Source organism: Plutella xylostella, chromosome 29 (assembly GCF_932276165.1).
Source record: "Plutella xylostella chromosome 29, ilPluXylo3.1, whole genome shotgun sequence".
In the NCBI taxonomy this organism is placed as follows: Eukaryota; Metazoa; Arthropoda; class Insecta; order Lepidoptera; family Plutellidae; genus Plutella; species Plutella xylostella.
The window spans coordinates 2,309,687-2,332,624 of NC_064009.1; the positions used below are offsets into that span (position 1 = coordinate 2,309,687).

General features: G+C 37.1%; 1 protein-coding gene across 2 annotated transcripts in view; it reads right to left on the reverse strand.

Moving 5' to 3' along the window:
- LOC119693031 (zinc finger protein 250) overlaps nucleotides 1-22,938 on the reverse strand; it is a 46,503-nt gene that overhangs the window by 22,875 nt on the left and 690 nt on the right. The window lies entirely within an intron of this gene.

The window sequence follows — 22,938 nt, forward strand, 5'->3', positions numbered from 1 at the left end:
AGAAAAAAGGTTCTATACGTCAAACCTGAGGTTAAAACTTAATTTAAACTGAAAACCGCTTTTAATTATAATTTGGGAATTCTCATTTAAAACCGTAATTTCTTTCAGGCAGCAGAATTTAAGGAGACGCGGTGATCATTAAGCTCAAAAGGCGGTATTTCTTTTCAATAAATTTTAATTAAATTACAGCCATAAGAGGAAATTAAGCTTTTAGTTGGAAGTACATTTTACAGTTATCTGCAATTATTTTTTACTGCATACTACTTTTACAAACGCTAATGACAATCTCTTAAACTTCCATAGACAATATGAACCTCGCCTGTAAACCCTTCGCTTCTGAAAACAAAAAAAAAACAAAGTACACTCTGCAAGATGAAAGATGATCAACACCAACATTGGTATTTAAACGTAAAAGCAAAAGTTCCTCCACACACTGGCAGGTGGCGTTGAAAAAGAAAAAAGTGTGGAAAAAGGAGTATGAGCAAGAGTCGAGAGAAAACTGTGTTATGAGGTAAGAAAGAAAAAGTGGGGCCACGGGCACGTTTGCAATAAAACGATGGCTAAGGTCGGCCGGTCGTTTTGTAGCAAAAGGACGAGAGAAGTCACAGCAAGAAGTGCAGCAATGAATAAATTGTTGAGGATTATCGGATGTTGCTATGAAACTTGTCCTCCGATGTCGGAGCGGCCATTTGTTTCCTTTGCTTTTGTTTTTTTAACTTCTTTATTTCGTAAGGTTCAAGGAATTGGAGGTTTTACACCAGTCTAAGGGTAGGGTGTTTACAAACAAAGAATTTTAGGATTGCGTTCCAGGTTATTTTATTCATCCAATTTTGGTAATGTATGTTTGGTTTTTTTAACCAAAATATACTTGCCATATTTTTTCCTGTGTGTCACCAAAAAACTTCCGACCTTCCTCAAGTCGGGAGTGGAACTTTTTGATCGATAACTTGATGGCACGCGGGCGCGACGCAGAAATGCGGTTTCGCTTGTTAACGCCCATTATGCCATTAAATACACTATTTATCACGATTCTGAATGTCTTGACTTAAAAAGTTTTCCCGTGGGAATTCTGGGATAAAAAGTAGCCTATGTTCTTTCCCAGGGTCTAGACCGTATGTATACCAAATTTCATTCAAATCCGTTCAGTAGTTTTGGCGTGAAAGAGTAACAGACAGACAGACAGACAGACAGACAGACAGACACAGTTACTTTCGCATTTATAATATTAGTTAAGATAAAACGGTGTTAGACAGTGTAAATTACTGTGTCACCACTGTTTGACATAGTAACACTTTTGTATCACCCTGTATATTTTTACAAACCTTAAAAGTAACAGGAGTTGTTAAAAAGAAACAGCTAAGATTTGGTAGGCTAGTGTAGAGCATTATGTGTAGAGTTAAAAAGAGGAGTATTTCTATGTTTGTTCAAAAATTTATCTCCTTTGTGCGAAAGCGCAAGTTTCGGGCATTAGTTTTTTTTTAAATAAAAACTTCTTGGAAACACACTTCTTAAATAATTTGAAGTAACACCTTGTTATGTGCACAATCTATTTATAGCTACTGATGATACTGCTGATAATAACAGTGGTTCTTATCTTTTTAATCCGACCAGGAAAAGTTATGCGATGATCTTACATAATGAAACGAAACTTGCAAATAATTGGCTACCCAGCATTAATGTAATTCTACATGGCGTGACGAACTCATTCTGAATTCGAATTCCGAATTTAACACTAATAAGTTGTAACGGGCAACGTCGCGGGTCTAAAGAGGTTGGTACAAAAAATACAACAAAAAGTTCCGTAGTGCCAGTGATTCACCTGTAATTAATTGACTCAAGATCAATTTGGAGCCGAAACTAGCCTAGATCACTTGTTACTCTGTGATTAACAGAGCGCTAATCTAACTCGGGAGAAAGGTAGAGAAAGGTGCCTTATAAAATGGACTTTAACCATAGCCTAATGTATTTTTGGCCAGTGTCATTGTCAAAGTGTTTCAATAGATTGTAAGTCTTGTAAACGTTATTATCTTAAGATTGTTTAGCCTAGGATTAATGTACACTGGGTTGTTAAATAATTGTGTAAGTTTATGAAAATAAAGACCTTTTAAAACAAACATTGTCAAAGTGACTTTAATATTTTTATCTGATTGAGTTCTTATCCGATACCATTACTCGTGCCAATGCAATCTTTTAATAATACGTCTATTTGCTGATTGCACCAGAAACCGTATCCCGCTAATTCGCTGTGACAGCCATATTTTTTATGTTCAACTGTGGAGTGTGCGGGAACTTAAATATTGACTTATGATCGGGGCAAAGCCCTAAAACAACCATTATGCCGGGACGCACACAGGCGCAGCGGCCGGGGGGCGGGGGCGCCTCCCCCGCCTCGATTCACAGTTTTTATATTTTTGCACATTTAAAAAAAGTACGCGACAGACAAAGATGGACTGATGACGGGATGTAGCACCGAACAATACCGTGCAAGCGAGACAGAGCCACTTTTGTCAGTTTGGAGATGCGAAATAAAAATGTGCAGTGTGCTTTTTTTTGAAATGTAATGCTTTTTTGCGCTGGTCTACGTTTGCAATTAGCGCTGCGCGGCGCGGGTATTGAACATTAGTAATCTATGCAAATGAGCGGATGCTGCCGGGAAATTGGGTACAGTGGGACACTAAGCGCTTAAATGCTTCGGGCATTAGGTACCTACCTACTAGGGTGGCATGAATCGATGGAGTTCGCGGAAGCGCGGACAAGGTCACCACCGCCGACCGGACCACATCTCACACTCCACGAACCAGTTCTTATAAGAATCTGTTCCTTATTTTACTGCAGACCTCTTAACAGTGTGAATTGTAGCAGCCACTTGCAAGCCACCCCGAAAAACACCCAACTGCCCAGTGATAAAGCTCAAATTCAATCGCTACAGACAACAAAAGTTGCATTATAAAAATATTTAGTCGTTTATGACTTTGAGTTCGAATTGCCGCAATAACAATCAAAGCGCAGCTACATTACTTCCCCGTTGAAAATACCATTTCAGTAGAAATGAGGCTGTGAAGGAAAAAAAAGCAAGAGTTTTCTCATCGGAGACGCATTACCATCTCCTGGGCTGCGTGAGCTGCAGGTGCATCCGGCACTCTCTAATAAAAAATGCACGTATAAAGACAGCTAGGACGTCGTGCGCAGATTTTAATTCCCTTGCTCGGAGAAAAAAGATAGAAAAATGCCGGCTATGGCAACCCAATGCATCCCGCGCGCGTGTGGGTGCCGCACACAGGCAAGCCCCGTGTCAGTGCATGCTTTACGCGCGGAAAAAAGTGCTGCGTTATTGATTTTTCTGTACAGCTACCCCCATCCGTGGGGAGGGGGGCCGCCCGCGGCCTGAAAACCGTCTGCTGAAAAAACCGAGACGAAAAGGCGCCCCTCCATTTTAATTGGTAACGTAGTGTCAATAGGGCTAATCCAGGGGAGGTAATGGCGTCCTTTTGTTTCGTAGATGCATTTTTCAGTGTTGCCAGGCGACGCGGCGGCCGCGAGGATATACTTAGTCTTTTTTTTTTGGAGAACCCGCCAGCCCGCCAGGCAGCGGTTTTAATGAAAACTGCCTATTCCATATGACTTTTTACGAACAGTTAAAATATTAAGCAAAGCTTCTAGACGGACACGGTTTCCTGATTTTACTGCGGCATCGGTAGTTTGTACAAAAAGGCGTATTTTGTAGGAAACGTCTCTAACTAAAAGCATTCACTCCGGCTGTCTTTTATTTTCAGCTTACTGTAGTTTAGTTTTTTCGAGCAGGTTGTGTTTTGTTTATTTTGTAGATGACAGGCTAGAGTTTTAAAGTGACAGCGAATTTCAATTGCCATAAAAGTTATAGCGATGGTTAAAAGTTATTTATTGCGATCACTGTTAATAAATAAAATATTTAGTAGTTCTCGTTTTAAAAATCAAACAAAACTATATTTTTAAACTGTGGGGTGTATCACTAATTCAGAAGTCATATAAATAATACTTATGTGTCAGGTTAGGTATACAAATCCATTAGCAATACTAGAATACTGAAAAACAGTAGTTGTAGCCATTTTTTAAATCCGTTTTTTTCCGTAATCTCTACTTTTCACACATCGTGTAAGACTAATTTATATTGCAATTGCAAGTGATCCAGTGGCTCTCTTGCATGATAAATACTTTATGTATTCCATTGAATTCAATGTCCAATGGAATACTTGGGTACTTATGAAGCACGTGTTAAGAGAAGTCGTTACCCAACTGTACCTACTACATTGGACCCTTATGAGATGACGTCGCGTTCCCGCCAGACAAGCAATAATGGCGACCGGAAGTGTCATGACGTCACATCCGGCGGAGTCAATTGAGCCACTTGTCCCGAGGTCAGGGTTTTGTTTCGTTAATTGTTCGTGTACTGCTAATATTCATGTCGATGGGACTGTCTAGAGCTATTTATAGGGAGAAAGGGGCTGGATGTTTGAATTGAGTTGAGTTGGGAAGTTCAGAATGATGAGATCATAATTGTATTCATGTTTTTTGAGTATCACGTTACTCTCAAGTCTCAAGCCAGACCATAAAGAATAAACACCATTTTCATTAAGCTTATCTATTCTCGGCGAAACTAGAAAAAAGCTTAAGTCTTTCTAAATGTGGAATAAGGTGAAGCAATGAAATAGATTTTTCTAATTAAGTTAACTGTCCGAGGACTCCGAAATACGAGTATGAATTTCCAATCGGTAAATTTTGGTCTTTCATAACTATATAAACTATAATATTAACCATTTTCATTCATTAGGTATTAATATTAGTTAATACTAATGTCACAACATGAAACAAATGACAGTAATCATTGCAGTTAACAGATGTTGAGAGTAAGATAGAATACTCTTTATTTGTACACTAAAAAGAATAATAAAATTTACAATGGTAGAAAAGGCGGTCTTAGCACTTAGACCGATATCTATACCAGACAACCTTACTAACAATCTCGACAGTAGAACGACACTGGCACCGGGTCATATAAGATTATTGCACTGCGTACACATAACCTGGTACATGAATGTAAATATACATATATAAGCAGTACAATATGCACATTGAACTTGCGAGTCTGTCTGTAGTGAATTGAAGTCAAGTAGCTTGCGTAACTGTCGGTCAAGTGCGGGCAAACCCGGCCGGTAGTCTGGGAGCCTTGAGAAGGTTTGTAACAATTTATATTTTAACCCTTGACAAAAGCGGCTGTGTATCTGTGTGTGCATCCTCCCCGGGTGTTCTTAGCCGTATTTTATCAAAATCGGCTTATCCGTCCTAAAGTTACGCGATACTTTTAGTATTGAATCTCGAAGGTTTTGCGTTGGTTATACAACAGGATGCAATTATATATCAGTGTCCTTCCAATCGGCAGTCAATGTACCCGACATACTGAGCAACTTTCATAACTACTCCAAAAAGGCGAAAAAAAAACATTATTGGCCTTCCGTCTTTGATGTACTTAAGGATTTTCTTGTGTAGTCCAGTTGTCAGCTCCCGGGCTCCCGGTCTAACGTGCCAGTGCAAGTAAAAATTATAGACATCTTGAATTATTATGCATATTCTACAGTACTACTACATTACTAGTTACAACAACTAAAATAACTTACAATAAGGTGCATTATGAAAAAGAATAGGTAATCCGAACTAAAAGATAAGCATCGCACGAATCGCTATAAAGCGTTTGTCATCGCGACTAAAAACGCCAAACGGAATGCATCTGAATAATATAATGCTATTGCAGGTAATAAAAGTTTTTCAACAAGACGTAGCGTGATTTTAAGGCCCCGTCTACACTTTCCACGCGATCTAACGTGCCTGCAGACGCTATCGATTCGAAATAAGAACTTTAAATCGTTGGCGGTTACTACGCCAGTTTAAAGCGCGATTTTAAACTTGGAATCTTAACGGCATTACTGTTTTTTTAATATCGCTCATTGGCTAATTCATAATTGAACGTTACTTTGAGGTTTAATAATTATTAAGTTTACTTGCAACTTTGATGCATTTGAGTTGAAAGTCTTAAAGTAAGGCTGCCAAAATAAAATGTCACAAAATCTAGATCGCGGCTGCGGCTAGACAGGCAGTCTTAGTTTTACGACTTATTTTATGACTTTATCTTTCTTTCTTTTCTGCAAAAGCATGACGAACGATTTTATGTTTGCCGAAAGAATGATTTATTTTATTTGACGTGTTTGCTTCGGTTTCATCGAAGTGTAGTTTTTGAGGCATTTCAAGTTTTTATTATGACCGTCGTGTGTTGTTGCTGGAACAATGTGCTTTACGCGTGTGAGCTTTTTCAAAGAACATTAAATTACATTTTTATTTAAACGAAATTACCTCTTTTTAACGTATTTAAAATCGTATCGGATCCTACTGGCTGTGAATACACAAAAATTAAAAAGCTAATCCGAACTTCTAAATTCAAACTAAATCACAATGTAACGAGCCGTGACCACAACATAAGGCGGTCCGCACACTCATCTACGCCGGTCAGTTTAGTGTACTAATTCAACGTGTCAGCTGTCCAAAGCAAATAGAGGGCGTTATTGTCTAGTTTAACTAGGAGGGTGTCTAGGACGACTAGAAACAGATGTTTAGCCGGTTTGCGGGGTGCCTAATTGGGTTTAGCTCGGTCGGGTAGTAATTGGTTTCTGACCGTGAATCTGACTTTATTTGAGAGGGTAATGGAGAACAGGTTTCCGATTGTATTTAATGTGAAGCCATGTTAATAGAAAGGTAAGATGCGAGATAGTTTTGTGAAGTTTCGGCTTGCTTAGGAATAATTTTGTTGTTTGTATAAGAGCGCTCTTTAAAGTAAATATAAGTGATTGTTTTTTAAGTAGGCACATACATATTAGGTGTCTAGAACTTTACTTATACAGGGTGGCCCAAAGAGTGACGTCCAAAGTAAAATGTTTGATTCCTTAGGTCAAGGGGTAGCCAAATCACCCCCATGTATGTTCAGCAATTTTTAGTAGTTTAGGAGTTATGATTTTTTTTACAAATTTTCTACGAAAATCGACCTCAGTCGATCAATTATGTTTTATTATTTTTTTGGATAACTTTTTAATTTTATTTTTTATTTTTGTGTCATCCTCTTAAGTTGTTCTTTTAAACATAAAAGTTTCAGCTTCCTAGCTGTAATGTAAGTTAGTTATTTTTATGTCGAAAGTTAAAATTATATCATCGAGCTAGACTGCTCTGAATTTTCTACTTGAAATTAAAAATTTAAATAGATATTCTCATGGTCCCTTATTAATTTTAAAAACTCCGCAAGGTTCCAATATAAAATTAAAATAAAAATAAACTACTGCTTAGTCGCCTATACGCTTCTCTGTTTCATTCAGATGTCACTTTTTGCCAGATGTCACATTTTTGAGAAAATTTACTTTTTTGACATGTTTAACTTTTTGACAGATGTCATATTTTTTACATTTGTCACTTTTTTGACTTAAAGAAAATTTATTGCGTAGATGTAGGTAGTGTATTGCTGTGGGAGGTCGCCATTTTGAAAATTTATTGTGAGTAAATGTGTAAAATAATTATTTGAGTTAATTTATTTAGTATTAAAAATACCATTATCTCATAAATCTTACAACTCAGACATAAACATTTTACTAAGAATTTACATTCAAAAATGTAACTTAAATAAAAAATAATAGTAAATAATTTTATTTTCCCTTTAATTTGATACATTTTCTAACTGAATTAGTCCTTAGTAATGACATAACAGGAATCTTTCAACTTTCTGAAACAATTGACTAATGAGGTAATTTCCACCCAAGTACCTTTGAAGGCTGTTTTCTGCAAATTATACCCCATTAAGCAATAGTTTATTTTTATTTTTATGTTATTTTGGAACCTTGCGGAGTTTTTAAAATTAATAAGGGACCACGAGAAAATCTAGTTCAATTTTTAATTTTAAGTTGAAAATTCAGAGCAGTCTAGCTCGATGATATAATTTGAACTTTCGATATAAAAATAACTAACTTACATTATAGCTAGGAAGCTGAAACTTTTATGGTTAAAAGAACAACTTAAGAGGATGACACAAAAAATAAAAATAATTTAAAAAAGTTATCCAAAAAAATAATAAAACATAATTGATCCACTTAGGTCGACTTTCGTAGAAAATTAGTTAAAAAAATCATAACTCCTAAACTACTAAAAATTGCTAAACATACATGGGGGTGATTTGGCTACCCCTTGACCTAAGGAATCAAACATTTTCCTTTGGACGTCACTCTTTGGGCCACCCTGTATAAAGTTTCATCGGTATCTTCATACTTATTAAAACAACGAATGTATTTTATTATTTTTACAATATTTTTAAAGTTAGGTATTTTTACAATAAGCCCACCCTCTTTCTTTAAATCAAATAATGATGAGTCACTGTACCTCGCGGGTTAGATTTCAAATTGAATCGGCATCACAAACGAATTTCCCCTGCCCCTAAACAAGGGATAAAATAGGGTGGTTTATAGGTACTACTCGTATATTCTAGCTAGACTGTACCCTAACTAACTGTAGTGCCAGCCAGGCAACCCTGATGTGCAGAGGTCAGGAATCAATTTACCCACTGAACTAAAAGTATTTTCTAACCACCTAATAAAATATTGAACAATTAAAAAAAATGCCATATTGTCCTGTACTAACAAGCATCCGAGTCCGCGTTGTTCACACATCCAAACATAAACACCAAATCTAGCTTGACCCGGCTAAAGGACCGTCAACCTTATTGCCAATTTCTCCATAGCCGGTTGGAGCATAACCATGTATTAGTGGTTGTTTTTTGACACATCTGTCAAGAATTTTATATGGAGATGACGTATAATTGATGAACCAATCCCGGTCGGTTAGATAACCGACAATGGAGAAATCACTAATCTTAGAACAAGTAAAACGCAACAGTGCGCTAACCTCACTGCTTAGCGGAAGAATGAGCATAATATTGTGCGTGAGGTATTGACCCGCGTTGGGGCGCTATTCTCAAGGTCTCGGTCAAGGTCAAGGGATGGGGCGCGACCCTCCGCGATGTTTACATGCGTACTCTACCAGGACCGATTGGAACTGCGGGATTGGACCCGGAATATTAATACAATTGTTGTTATTGTATAAAATACAATCATCCGGTTTTAATTTTTTTACCGTAGGTAGTTATTTTAAGTGATCTTATGAAATTATTATTATGTTCTGATTTATTCTAATGTAGTCCAAGTACTTTTTTTTGGGCAGTATCAAAAAAACAATACAATTTTTCCATTTTTATTAAAAAAAAACTCTTTAACACCTATTTACAACCATCACTTACATAGATAGCTTGTTTTTGTTAAATACCAACTATAGTTTTCTGAATAGATTTTTCTTGATTTTTTATTATATTCAGGGGCAAACCCTGTAGTTCCAACCGGTCTTTTGCCACTTGCATGTGCCGAGTGCAACTTGACGCATTGTACTAGTGGTGCAAGTTTCACGTACGCAGGTGAGTTGGCGAACTTTTTGTGTTTTTTCTTCCTTTCTTCTTGTTTGAGGGTCTGGTTTGCAAGTAAAATTGGGGTGAATATAAGAAGTAAAGATGTTTAGGCGTGTTTTGTTTGGAAGTTTTTGTTTTTTTTTTTTAATTACGTAAGTACAGAAACAATTGTGGTATGGCGTGTGTGTGAACTGGGGATTGAGATTTGGCTAAAAGAGAAAAAATAAAATATGCTCCACCCGGAATTGTACAGTAAGGGTCAGATAAACCTGACCTCCCTCAGAAGCATTGTTAGTATGAGAGGGGGGTCAGGTTTCTTTGCACCTGACCGTACCTATCTAATAATCTATTAAGTAGGTACTTTTTTCCATCTACGTCTTAAGTGCTACTATGGCTGTTAAAGCATCGCAGTGAGTGTAAAAACTGTATTCATAAAGTCCTGCAAGTCTTATATTTCAATATTTCCTACAATACTCCTTATCAGCCGTTATCAGGCTGTAAGTGGGGTAATCGCCACCGCCGGCCGGACGCGCGCACATTAAACCTTGTGTTTACAAACTTATTAATAACAGAAACACCGTTTACATGTGAACTACCTTTACCTAAGTGTGTAGGTCTTAGGGTTTGGACATTGCCGTTCTGATTTGGTTTGGTTAGAAGTCAAAATTTGGGATTTGAATTGTGTATTTTCTTAATTTTTCATAAAATATTTGCATATGGGCTGAAGTAGACATTTTACCATTGATTTTAATGATTGCGGTCTGTAGATAATTCATTTTAGCACTAAGTAGGTACATAAAAATTATGTCATATTCAATAACCATTGAATATTAAATGAACTTACTATTAGAATCTCAAGATAACGTGTTTTATAAGTTTTTTATTGTTTCTCTATTCTAGGGAAAGCGCTACGCGTCTTTGCTACGGCGCGGCGTAGCAAGCGCAGACTACGAATTGGCGTAGCATATGACTATGACAAATATTATAAACTTTGTATTAACCCTCTGAGTTAATATTAATGGTATGTATTTACATTATTTACCAGATTGTTGTTGTTAAATACACCGTTTTGTAATAATTTAAGTGTCATGTTAATACTTACATTTTTTTTGTTAGTTTTCAGGTCTTAATTTATTTATTTATTTATTTATTTATTTTATTTTAGGAAAACTTACAGCACAATTTAAAGTTATAACAATAGAATGAGCAGTAAAAGGCCTTTTACAAGTTTCCACTGATAGAAATAACTTAATAATATTTACGCTAATACAAAGTAGCAAACTTAAGTAGGTACATTAACATATTATCTACGCCTAATCAAACGTACTAAACTGTATATATACAAAGATGTTTAATAACAATTACACTGTGAAATTATATTATACCTAAACTCTTAGACATCAAAAAAGGTACAACTTAGAATATTTCTCGCCTTATTAATGCTTGTATTAAATATATCAATGTCCAAATTATTCGATACGTGGTTAAAGTTGTTGCAAGCACGCCATAGATACGAATTCTGTCGGTAATTGGTAGACACCGTGGTGTTACTGAAAGTCGGATTGAAGCGACGGGAACGATTCGGAACATAAAATTTTAATTTTTCCAATAATTGAGGACAATCAATTTGGCTGGTGGCAATTCTTAGGAGGAATAATAAATCACAAATTTCACGCCGGTTTATTAATGGTAGAATGTGAAACTGGCGGCAACCTTCCTTATAGTTTTGTAAGGGATACCTAACACGATAACTTAAATACCTCATGAACCTTTTTTGTATACGTTCGATGCGATCAATGTATACCGTATATCTAGGGTTCCACACCTGTGATGCATACTCTAAGTTACTTCTGACATAGGTGCAGTACAAGATTTTAAAGGTTTTTGCCTGTTTGAAGTTAGTTGAAAGCCGCATTATAAATCCAAGAGCCTTGCTTGCTTTAGCCGTAATCGCATCAATGTGGGCATCAAACAACAGCTTCGAGTCATGGATTACACCAAGGTCTTTGATTTTACTGTCTCTTCCGATGGCATGACCTTTTAAGAAGTAAGTAGTTAAAGTAGGTTGTCTTTTTCTAGTGAAGGTGATGGTAGAACATTTTGATGGATTTAAATCTAATTTATTATCGTTACAGTATTTATCTAGGTTATTTAAGTCATTTTGTAATAATATAATATCATTTTCATTAATAATAGGTTTAACAATTTTCATATCGTCTGCAAATATGTAAATACTAGAGTTACTAAAGCATGAATCAATGTCGGAAATAAACAATAAAAATAGCAAAGGCCCTAATATAGAGCCTTGTGGCACACCACTTGGTATTTTAACCCAGTCAGACTGAAAGTTACTGGCCACGACAGCCTGGGTGCGGTTACTGACATAAGACGAAAACCATCTGAAGAGATTGCCACGAATTCCCGCCTTGAAGAGCTTGATCAGCAAGAGCGAGTGGTCAATACGATCAAACGCCTTGCTATAATCTGTGTATACGACGTCAGCCTGGTAACCTTGGTCCATTGTTTCCGTAAGTAACTCATTATACAGCAAGAGATTTGTAACCGTAGACCTACCCCTTAGAAACCCGTGCTGAGTAGATTTAAAAACCGTCTTAAGCGCCACATTAAGGTCACGTTGTACAATTTTTTCAAAAACTTTTGCTATTATGCAAAGCTTGGAAATAGGTCGATAGTTTTTTACATCATTTTTCGGCCCCTTTTTATGGATAGGTGACACAAAAGCTGCTTTCCAAATATCTGGAACCTTGCCCTCTTTAAGTGACTTTTCAAAGAGGAGGTATATGGGAAACGAAAGTTGTTCAGCACACTTTACCAAGTAAATAGGAGGGATTTTATCAGGACCGGCGGACTTACAGGTATCAAGTCTTTTGAGATGGTTATGTATAATTGATTGATCTAGTTGAATTGAGGATATATGACAATCATGGTAGAGGTTCTCAACTTCACCAGGAGAATCAGATGGATTTAGTATATCAGGCTCTAGAAAAGTGGAATAAAAGTAATCCGAGAATAATTTACAAATTTCATCACCCGAGGAAGTTATGTTGCCTTCAAAGGTCATACAACTGGGCAAGGAGTTAGTTTTGGCTTTGGATTTTGCGAATGACCAGAATGTTTTTGGGTTGAGTTTGATTGACTCCTCAACTCGGGTGATATAAGCGTCGTAACATTCGGTTTCCAACATTTTAGCTCTACTTCGTAATATACAGTATGAATTAAAATCCGATTTATTACCATAGTTTTTAAATTTTAAAAAGTATTTATTTTTCTCTTTAAGAATTTTTATTAGTGCCGGTGAATACCATGGTGGATGTGATGTACTTTTTAAAACTTTAGATGGTACAAATTGATCTCGTAGTGAGTACAATTTGTCATAAAAAATTTCAACACACTCATGTAATAGTTTATCGTGAAATGCCTTGTTCCAGTCGAAATTTTGGATTCCCGTGTTAATAGAGTCCCAGTCCGACTTAGAATAGAGGTGCACAGTGCGTGGAGGTGATTTAAGGGGTTTGAAATCAGAACATTTATAAGTAACTAGCTGTTCCCGCGCGCTTCGCTTCGCCTTAAAAAGTTTTCCCGTGGGAATTCCGGGATAAAAAGTAGCCTATGTTCTTTCCCAGGGTCTAGTCCGTATGTATACCAAATTTCATTCAAATCCGTTCAGTAGTTTTGGCGTGAAAGCGTAACAGACAGACAGACAGACAGACAGACAGACAGACAGACAGACAGACAGACACAGTTACTTTCGCATTTATAATATTAGTTAGGATACATAAGGCTTTATGATGAGGATCTAATGGTACCAGGGGACTCTGACACTCTTCTACCGAAACATCACTGTTTGACACTACTAAATCCAGAAAACGGCTGTACTGGTTACTAATACCATTATACTGGCTAAAACCAAATGTGTCTAGATGGTCAACAAAATTTAACTCATCATGGTCACTGTAATTTGACGGTAAATAATGTGATAATTTAATATGCTTAGTCCAATTAATGTTACCTAAATTAAAATCGCCTAGAACTAGAAATTTATCGGAAGGATGTGATAATATTATGTCATTTAGCTTCAATAAGAAGTTAGATAGTTGTTGTGATTTGGTATAGCCCTGGTTTTGCTTACATAAATAAATTAATCCTATATGTAGTACAGATTTCCTACTCAAGTTAATCGAGATCCAAAGGTCTTCCGCTGAGGAATTCCAATTTGGTCTTGGAGTTACCGATAGATGTTTACGTGTGGCCAAGAGTACTCCACCACCCAGCTCCTGATTCGTGAGGTTGTAGTCCCGGTCCCGCCTCCAAACACAATATCGGCCGTCGAACAGCTCACTGTCATATATGCTATCATTAAGCCATGATTCCGTCACCGCTATCAAATCAAATGAGTGTAAACATATATTTCGATAAAATTGATTAGTTTTAGTTCTAAGTCCCCTAACGTTCTGATAATAGACACTCAACATTTTACTATTCATTATTAAAAATGTTTAACTATACAAAAATAAAGTAATCGGAACATAAAAGTATTCAAAAAGTCTGTTATCAGAACGCAGAGGACCCATAACGCATAGGCAGCAACGTTAAAATTGGCTTGGCTGATAGTTATAGGTAAATTAGATAAGAACATAGGACAGCGAGTTTGTAGGTAACTGTGGTAACTTATCAGCAGCGAGATGCGGACTTTATAAGCAGCATGAATAGAAGCTAGTTTCATACCGATCCCGTCCAAGCGGCCCGGCCGGCTTGCAACAACAACAGGTACACGGACTGAGAATAAAAATAAGCGAGCGATAGGCAAATAGCAAATAAGGCGAGAACAAGTTATTACAATAAGTAATATGAATGCAGGGGTGGTTAACATGTAGTAAATAGCGAAGTTATCTGAGTTAGGCAATTTTACGATGACAATGAAGTGAGTTTTTTTATGAAAAAAGTTTAAGCTATTAAGGCATATAAAATTGATTAAATTATTTTGTTTAAATCATTAGCAGAGTTTATGGTAATTACATGTGTCGTGTCGCTTTTACGCATGTGGATTTTTGCGAACTTTACCCAAACGTATTTATAGTTCTTCTCCTTCGCCAGAGATTTAGCCCTAGTAAGTAGGTTTTTGTACATAGGCGACAGATGGTCGTTCACGTAAATACGTTGATCTGCTGGACCCAGATCCATATCTGAAGCGGTTATCTTCTTAGCTCTTGCTGTTGAGATAAACTCTTCTTTCACATATCTATTTAAGAAGCTAATCAAGATTGATTTCTCCTTGGAGTTATGTATCGGGATCCGGGATATATAGTTGATTTGGGAATTTTCAATAGGATAACCCACATGGTTGCTCAGCAATTTAGCCACGGTAAAAAGGTTCTCATTCTTCTTAATAGGAATGCCCTTTATCTCGACATTATTAAGTCGGGACCACTGGTCCTTTTGGGCAAAATCTTCCTTAAGGGACTCGAATGATGCCTTAATTGTAGAAACTTCATCTTTAAGGAGTTCTAAAGACATAATGCGTTTGTCGATACCATCCAGCTTAGCGGCAAACTCATCAATTTTACTGCAGCTCTGCTTAACTTCATCCATGTTGGACTTAAGCGCCCCCACTTCGAGCATTAGCTTCGGAAGATCGTCCAGCTTGGCTGTCACTTCGGCCAGTTTCTGCAGGACTTCCTCCATATTGCCAGTGATCTGGCGGGTGCTAGTTGGCGCAGCAGGTGAAGAGATGCGGCAGCTAGGGCATTTCCATGTTGCCCTTCGATCGACACCTAATTTACGAAACCCAGCTTCGGTGACATTAGCGCAGCGAAAACAGAGGTTTTTATGACATTGCGAACACTTAGCACTATCATTCACTTCGTTATCGCAACTCGCGCACAACATTTTTAAAAAAGGTTGAGAACCACTGATAGCCGAGAGGACGCGAAGAGACGTTAGACAACGGCGACTATTTGAGCGAGACTGATTACTTTAGCACAAATAAATATGTCTCATAAGTGTAAAAATTGTGAACTTAATTATTTTTGTAAAGCAATAGTAGTAACAGTACTTGTCAGCATTGGTAATATTTTCTAGAGTAAATTTAGTAAATGATCAGTCATTTGCGGCTTGGCGTGTCTCATCACTCGCGGTAGTCAACCGAGGCGGCCCACTGGGAGATTCCAAGACATTTAAAATACTACTTGAGAAGAAAATATAGCAATTAAATGAATCACAACTACCCACCAAGTCCCCACTGCTGGGGCACGGGTTTCCTTCCAAAGAAGGAAGGGTTTTAGACCTAGTCCACCATGCTGCCTTACCGCGGGTTGGTGGACCCCAACACAAGCAAGCTTGTGCTGAGAGAGTTGTCGGGTAAGTGGGCATCCTGACTGTCAGATGTTTTCAGGCCGTCCCAAGGCCTCTGTCTAGGCTTAACGACTACTGCCGAAGCAGCAACCGGGACCTACGGGTTAAAGCGGAAGCGGCCAGGAAACAACCACTTGAAAACGGTCATCCATCCAAAATATGACCGTGCTATGTGTTGCTTACATTCAATGATCACCTACGATCATTGAAGCTAGCTCGTCTTCGGAGGCTTCGATATTTGTTTAAAGACTTGGAGGTCTTGGGTGTTAATATGTACCTACCTATATAATATTATGTAAGTATTTGTGTAAATAGATATATCAGCGGTATAATAAATCGTTTATTTGGGAAATTATCCAACGTGTTAGTTTACAATTCACCTTATTTTTAATGTTAGCTCTTATCTAATAAGATTGTTTGAAAAATATTACAGGCTCTGTTTTATACGATCTTCAAAACTCACACCTCCGGCTACATAGCCCAAATAAGCGGTCCGTTAGTCGGTGGTCACAGCCCATTCGGTGGCGGCTCTAAGCGGTGGCGCGTGACTCGACAGCGACTCGACACCTAATTGGCCGAGGCACTGATGGTCACGGTGTTCGCCTGATGATTAGGGATCCTTTGGACACACGGGCAATGTTCGTTTTGGACATGTATTTGAAGATGAGAATGGTTTGAACAGTAAGAAAGTCGCTTGTGAAGAGTTTTTTTTCATATTATTATCGGTCATATTAGTTGTATGTCTCTAATACCCACCTAATATGTATAATAATGTTTCAATAATTCTATGTACGATCAAAGACCCTCAAAGAGAAACCTAATCGTTGATTATTTATCATTTGATTTATGTAGAATCAAACCTTATTCAAAGTTTACTAGAAATCCGTAGTGGGCCAAGTCTGCGACTTATGAATGCTTATTGAAGACATTGCAATTTGCAAGAGTTGCACTGTCTTTAAAAAAAGAGAATCTGATGGATAAGTCAATTTAAGTTGCAATTTTAGTCTTAACGAAGAGTTTATTAACTCTGGAAAGGACTCTCATGAACTTTGGTCATATTTTATGGTGTAGTTATTTCTTTGTGAATAGATATATTCCATTCGATTATTTATACTAAAATTGCCCATTATTTCATCAGATTTAAATTTCATACCAATTCAAAACAAAATATTTTTTGTAATCAAATGTATAGAGGGCGTATTTCTAGTACTTAGTAGTCTAATAGATCTAGTAGATAGATACATAATAATATAACCTTCTTCGGTCAAAATTTCCTAGTAAATGGGTGGGCTAGTGTTACCTTGACATTTAAATCTAGGTAGTAACGACCGGACTAGTTTCTTAGAAGTCATTACACCGATATAATTGGTAAATATTCGAAGGACCGAAAAAGTTTTTGGATTTGATGCCGTGTTTATTTGTCTGGTCATACTACTCATACTGTTATCTGAAATAATTAGGTACATCCAATTATAACTATTAATACCGATTTTGTAGGCGAAATTTTAAAGGCGTTAATCGGAGGACTCTGTGCGTTTTTAACAAGCTTTTTTCCATATAAGAGAACTAACCATTTCTTTTTATTAATAACCTAAACTAAAAGAGCACCTATAAATATAATACTATTATAAAACAACCTATCTTAGTAAATAACTAACCCAAACTATGTATATGTCGCAGGCAACTGGTTTAATCTCCTGTTTGATTGAACCACTAGCCCGTTCATTGGATGGCGCTATTCAGTTGTATGACTAAAGGACAACTCGTCAAGTCGTTGATTGTAACGTTCGACGTCTTGACTGAACGTCATTCAGCGAAGTCGTTGAATGGGATATAGTATAGCAACTTTGTAATGTCTGGTTAGGGTGAACATCACCAGACAAGAGTCAACAAAAAGACTATGTTACAAAGGTCATATCTCACAAATTAACTAAACAATAACAATAAACGTACCTTCATATTGTTGTTCATAATTATCCAGTTTCGCCACTTTTTTTCTTTGAAACTATCCGCCCGCGGCGTAATAATAGGTAAATCCATGTTGTCACACTATTTTAACACAAATAACGCACTTTAAAGCTAATTTATTTGCAAAAAACTAACAATATAGGTGCTTTTTGTGTCAGCTGTTAGCTGTTAGACGCCATATTTGTTTTATTCACCACCTGACTGATTTTAAGTCAGCTAACTAGTTGGACGTTTTGTGACGCTTGTACAATCAACGTTCGGCCTAGTCATACAACTGAACAGCGCCATCCAATGAACGGGCTAGTGGTTCAATCAAACAGGAGATTAAACCAGTTGCCTGCGACATATAGATACTAAACTTTCCATGATAAAAGTATTTCCTAAAATCATAGAACAAAAATTATGTTTTAAACGACGCCAACGAATTCCAAATTCCACCCATTAAAATCACTTCCATCCCAATTCTTGTAGCAAGCCTATCTTGAAAGATTTGTCTAACTTGGACAGAAAGATATAACTGGTTAATGCCAACACTAAGCACCTCAGTGATGGTCGCCTCATCCACTCATTCAGACCCAGCGGCGATGACGGTGCAGGTTTCACCCCAACCAAGAAGTAATTGTCCATGAGATTACATGACAAAAAAATGCACTTACTTCGAGGCAATATAGCTATAGCTACGTATTGTATGTAGTTCGGGAAACGGTAGCTATTGATTGGTGTAATTATTTCAGAATTAGCTAAGATAAAAGCGTCTGTGGTATTAAAAATTGTTTTTAAAATGTTGGCTATAACCGGTCGTTAAACTCAAGATAAGGTTGTAATACCAACCGCCATTCATAAAGCGGAAATCTTTAAGCGGAAGTTGACAAAACAATAATTTTCCGTCAAAATCGCCACTTTTATTGCCATTAAAACGGTATCAAGATAAGGTGCGATAGACACACGTACACTCACGACCGTTTTAGTACCTATAAGGTATAAGAGACTCTTGCCTTTTCAGTCAGGCTTCAGCGAACTGAAAAGAGGTAATCAATCGCCGTTTTAAACGCAACAGTTTATTATATTTTCGGGGTTTTTAACTTCGGTTATGAAAAAAATACAATTCATACTTTACATTTGGCCGACAAACATGTAAACTTAAAGATTCATGAAAATAGTGGGTACAGTCGCAGTGAAAAGTGCGAATGAACTATGCGTTGACCTTGACCTTTGCGTTGCACGCTATTCGCATTACAACGCACGTGCGTCGCGCGCGGGCGCACGGATTATCGCTGGAGTCTCCGGACCAGGCGACCAGCGGCTCTCAAACTTGACAACTTTTTTAACAGATATGTAATAAATGCATCATTATAAAAATCAGGTTTTTGGTTAGACTCAGGTAATTTGGTTATCCAAAAATGCTGCATTTTAATATTTTAATGTTTTGTTTGTTAGCATACAAATATTATATTTGTGACTATATAAAGCTCGATTACTTATACTTTTAGTTAAAGTAAGTTAACTTTATAATATAGTACAGAACTATAGCCTGGTCTCTATGTTCTAGTATCAAGATTCAATTATCATAATCATCATCCGTTTCGATGTGACGTGACAAGGAAACTGACCACAGTTTCCTTGTAAATACCAATTTAGAATACAGTATATATTGTATAGATGTTTGAGATGCACTGGTCAAGAGCGACCGGTTATTAAGGATATAGGTAGGGACCAAAGCCTCGTAGTCTGGTTTATTGACCAGGGCTTGTGGTTTAGTGTGTCTCTGGCAGAGTTCTTTGTTAAAAGGCCTATTTCAAGTTTTATGTTCTGCTAGTTAATAAAATATACCTGTATGGGGTTTTTTGTAGGGATTCTAGGTCATTTCATAGATGTGATTTGTATTAGGGTAAAACTGCCAGTTATTAGCCATCGTTAGTTACTGGCCACTATAAACTTAAAAATCAAAAAATAAGGAATGAGGCATCACCTGCCATCTGTGTTTTTTAATAGAACTTTGTTATCTAACTGACTTTGATTTTAGTACAATTTTTTGCCACTATGAAAAAAAGCGCCTTACTAGGCCGCCTTCTTCTGACAGTTGGCGGTCGGAGTTCCGCGTGTACGCTTCAGAGTAACGTATTTCTTAACGAAACACATTTCTTCAAAATTGACATTATTGGTGATTGAACGCAATTTAAGTGATTTTTTTAGCATATTTATATGGTGTTAATGGTAAGTTTTATTAATATATTATAGTTTCATGCAATCACCTTTGGGAAGGTGAGTTTTTGGAGGTGGCCAATAATTGAATCAATATATTGCAAATTTTGTGTTACTGGCCACCTATGCCAATAACTAAATAAAAATGCAAGTACTCTATTTAGATGAAAATCGACTGTTTTCACAATATTTATAAGATGTAGTATCGTGTGGCAAAATATCACGCACTTTTATCAATTAAATTCAGTTACTGGCATAGGTGGCCAGTATTTTGTGGTGAAGTGGCCAATATCCGACCGATGTATTTTGTTACAGTGCGCAAACCATCAGCAACGGGATGCCACCTAAACGAAGACAGTATTCTTTAGATGACTTAAATAAAGCCTTCAAATTCATAAAAGACAAGACAAGACATAAGACAATAGAAAATAGCTTTCAGAAATTCAACAATATTTTATTGAAGGATATCGATCGACGAACCGTCTTGCCCAAAAGATCGACGAGTTTCAGCCCCCAGAGCAAGCTGGGTTTCCAAAAGACTTTAGTACAATAGATCTACACAGTAAGGCAGATTATACAGAAGACCGAAGAGTATAATCAGCCTCTGTGTCTAGCCTTTGAGGACTATGAGAAAGCCTTCGTCTCCATCGAGACGGGCAGCTTTGGACTCCTTGGAGAGATGCTAAATCGACTGTCGCTATATCGGGGTGTTGAGGTGTCTATACAATGCTGCTACTATGACTATCGAAGTACAGGACCACAAGAAAAGACCTATCCAAAGGCAACGAGGAGTGAGACAGGGAGATGTGATATCTCAGAAACTGAAGACCGATGCATTAGAAGATGTCTTTAAGACGTTGGACTGGAACGGACACATGTCACACCTCCGCTGCGCAAACGACATCGTCAATATGGCAGAATGTCTGCCGGAACTCAGCTGGATGCTAAGTGGCCTAAATGCTGCTTCCCAACCTGTAGGCATCCCTCAAAGCCTGAAGACAAAAGTCTAGTCAACCTCTGCATCCTGCATAGTGATGACGTATGGTGCAGACTGGTGCACCGATTTAAAGTGCACATGCTATGGAGAGAGCTATATGCTTGGGGTTGCTCTGATAGATCGTATCAGAAATAGGGTTATCTTTATCTGTCAAAGAACTAAGGTTACCGACATATAGCTGTCAAAATGTACTTTGATAAAATGGCAGTCATATCTCCCGATTCTGCCGAATAACCGATAACCGTTGGGTTAGACGAGCTCTCGTATAGAGACCACGAACAGGCAAAAGCAACGTGGGACGCCCTCCTGCCCGCTGGACCGACGATCTTAGGTGGGGAGCTGGTAGTGGCTGAATGAGGAAGGCCGAGGACGAGGACCGTGTGTTATGTTTGGGAGAGGCCTATGTCCAGCAGTGGATGAGTATTGGCTGATGATAATTCTATGACGATGAATAAAATACGCACGTATAGCGTCGGTAGATATTGCTTTGCTTGATTGGTTGTATGTAAAGTACGCAGGAACGGTGTTTATTAAGTAATTATATAATAATGTATACAAAAAACATGTAATTGTAAATGTTATATTCCTAGTATTTTATTCTTAGAAAGTTGATTGTTTTTTTTTGTTTTTGAAGTTTAGCCGTGGTTAATATTATTCTGCAACTGATTTTAATAAAGTTTTTATTATAGGAGACAACATTTATTTCTATTTTTAGAGGTTTAAAGCTTTTTTATAAAATTATTTCCTGTGGCCAATAACCAGCCTATGGATGGCCGGTAAGTGATTTTTTTGGCCAATAACTGCAATTTTACACAGGTTTGCAATAACATATATTTTTTTATCGGCTATAGTTTTCTAAATAAATTATTGATTTACTGCGAGGAAAAAGTAGCTTTTCTAGATTACATTCATACACCATCTGTCAATTTTGGTTTAATCTGTATGAAATAATTCAGCTTTGAAGTGGCCAATCCGCTTAGTTGGCCAATAACTGGCAGTTTTACCCTATGTAGGGTTCGACTAGATTGGATTGGATTTCAAAATCTATTGTACTGTACAATGTAAATTAGAGTGCCTAAAAGGGACGCAATTAGAGTATTATCGAATGCTAGAGGGATGGTATAGAATTCAACTTCCATACTTCTGTAAATTCTGCTTCCTTCTGCACTGGTATACATAACTGGTGTAATGGAAACATTTGCAACAAGTCCAAAGTCAAAGTAATATGCATCTTTTTTAATCAGAGTGGCTAAAAGGGAGTCAGTGAGGTTATTATTTATTAAGAATGCTAGAGGGATGGTATAGAATTCGACTTGCATACTTCTGTAAATAAATTCTGCACTGGTATTACTGGTTTTGAACCAACCGGACCGGGCAGTGGAAACATTTGCAACAAAGTCCATAATATGCCTACATGAATTGATGCGTTTTATTGTCTTTACATATTTTACAAATTAAATAGGATTTATATTTAGCCCAGTATGGGCGTAAATTTGATCCCAATGGGTATTTTGAATATGTTTTGGTTTACGAAGTTTAATTACTTATGGTCTTAGTTAAAAATAAATTCTTGTTTGTCTTATTAATTGTCTTACAGAAAAGCTTTGTTGTTCATTATTTTTATTTAAAGAAAGCAATTTTTTATATTGATCTTGTCACGAAAGATATCCTAATTAAACAATGGGATAAAACTAAAACTCTGTGTTAAAGTGGTGTATTTCCCGCCCAAACGCTTGCACCCACCACAACGTGTTGAGAGTCTGCAAACACAGATGCTACCCAGTAAAATTTTATTAAGCTTATAGGGTCATGCTTTTTTATGAGCACAATATTGTCGATTTCTTGCTTATTTGTTTTTCTAGATTTTTTCATATGCAACTAT